This window comes from Amphimedon queenslandica, unplaced genomic scaffold, assembly GCF_000090795.2.
Source record: "Amphimedon queenslandica unplaced genomic scaffold, v1.1 AMPQUscaffold_9821, whole genome shotgun sequence".
Lineage (NCBI taxonomy): Eukaryota > Metazoa > Porifera > Demospongiae > Haplosclerida > Niphatidae > Amphimedon > Amphimedon queenslandica.
In genome coordinates this window covers 1-1,814 of record NW_003549907.1, presented here as the reverse complement: position 1 = coordinate 1,814, position 1,814 = coordinate 1, and the positions used below count along the sequence as shown (strand labels likewise).

The following is a 1,814-nucleotide window of genomic DNA, read 5'->3' as shown; positions in this document are numbered from 1 at the left end:
CACATTCAATAATACAGGACACAGTCTTATTTGGTAAAATTAAATAACAGCATCATTTAAAAACACAAAAGTTTCTACCACATAAATTCCCTAAACTATGGTATATATTGTGTAGCAAAAGTGACAGTACAAAGCAGTAATAAATGAAGTTTTGTCTCACTTTAAAATCAGTGTGCTTAACAACAGGTACAATACAGGCAAGATCACCTTCATTGAATGGAGCAGTCAAGGAAAATTTGTAATCCTTCAATGTAATCTGTACTCCTGATAAGGGGTGCAGTCAATGAATATTAATGAGGTATGATGCCATCTAACCTGTTTTGTTACAGAATTCCCTGAGAAGAGAGACTTTGCTAACACCACAAGTAGTACACATGTGAGTTACAGAATTACTAGAGAAAGAGATAGACATTTAAGTACATGTACATCATTAATGTTCATTCATGTAAATTTGATGACAAGGTGTCAAGTCTGCCCACAAAAAAGGACTTGAGATCCTTGACGGTACCTACAAATGGTGTAAAATTAGATCAATAATGATTGAAATTAATCTTAAAAATGGTTAAATGAAGTGACAAAAGGCCAAAACGCCATATTAGGTTCTGATATAGCTCCACCCACCTCCTCTGCTCCATTTAGAATGATATCTGGTTCCTGCTGCTTATCTGATGAGAATATGATCCAAGCAGATCAATTCACACTCACTCCTTTATTACAGTCACCTGCAACTTTCCCTCCATTTTTAGTACACATTCTATTAGTATCACCATCATTGGTATCATCATTATCAGTAGTGGTGGTGTTGGTTGATTCTAATGCCAGTATCAATGTCAGTAGTGTTTCCAGTGCTAATAATGTTGGTTGATGATATCGTGTGATAAGAGCTGGGGAATGCTTGCTGTATAGAGACAAAAGCAGTTCATCAAACTTAATATGGAACATAAGTACATGTATATGTATCAGAAAAAATTATAAAAATGGAGAATTCTCATCTTTTCATTTTTGGCAAAATTTGGCCAAAATCACTGTACAATTATAGTACAAGTACTTTAGTCAGATATTGGAGAAACTTTAAAAATTCATTATAAATCCAATCTTGATTGGAATTAACTCAAACTTTCTACACAACATAAGAACATGTACAATGCATATGCATCAGAAAATAATTAGTAAATAAACAACTTTTTCCTAATAAATTTTAGCAAAATACCCCGTACTATAGTACAGGGTAATTGGCTAAGCTTAATAACAGCTGATGGCTGACATACCTTAGCAAGTAGCTTGCTCAGTCTCTCGCACACATTAGTACAGTAGGTACTGCAATCATAATTAACATATAACTCTGATACAAAATTATGAATGTGACAAAACTAAAGAAAAGAGAGACAAAAATTTATTAAACTTTGACGAATCTCGTGTACATAAATGTACTCTTTCTTACTTGAATTGAGACATTCTAATGTTAGCTCTTGTCTGCCTGCTTGAAGTCTTGACTGATCTAATTGTATTGTGTGCATTAGCTTATTAAGGAACCACTGCGAGAGAGAGAGGGAGAGGGAGAGGGAGAGAGTGAGAGAAAGAGAGAAGTATTTAATGATCCACCTACATGTATGTGTTTCTTTCTTCACCTCCAGCTGTAGTTTGAGATGATGACAATTTGAATCAAAAAGAAGAAAGCACTTTGTCAAAGAGCGACCAAAAACATCAGCAGATTCGTTCTGAAGCAACTAACAAATTATAATTTAACACAAACTGAAATACGTACTTCGTAAAGTTGCTCATTTACAGTAAGTAAGTGATGGCAGAGTCCGTCT

At 34.4% G+C, this 1,814-nt stretch overlaps 1 long non-coding RNA gene across 3 annotated transcripts; it reads right to left on the bottom strand.

Annotated features, from left to right (window-relative positions):
• Nucleotides 1-123: 123 nt before the first annotated feature.
• LOC109590583 (uncharacterized) lies at nt 124-1,814 on the bottom strand. Of its 3 annotated transcripts, XR_002189398.1 has the most exons (8): nt 1,766-1,814; nt 1,629-1,727; nt 1,442-1,535; nt 1,269-1,370; nt 706-898; nt 622-665; nt 316-508; nt 124-264 (listed from the first exon to the last, which is right to left on the bottom strand). It is a non-coding gene; the product is annotated as an uncharacterized LOC109590583 (long non-coding RNA). The 3 variants fall into 3 exon arrangements; XR_002189396.1 differs by having other exon boundaries at nt 622-898; XR_002189397.1 differs by having other exon boundaries at nt 622-898; nt 1,629-1,718; nt 1,766-1,813.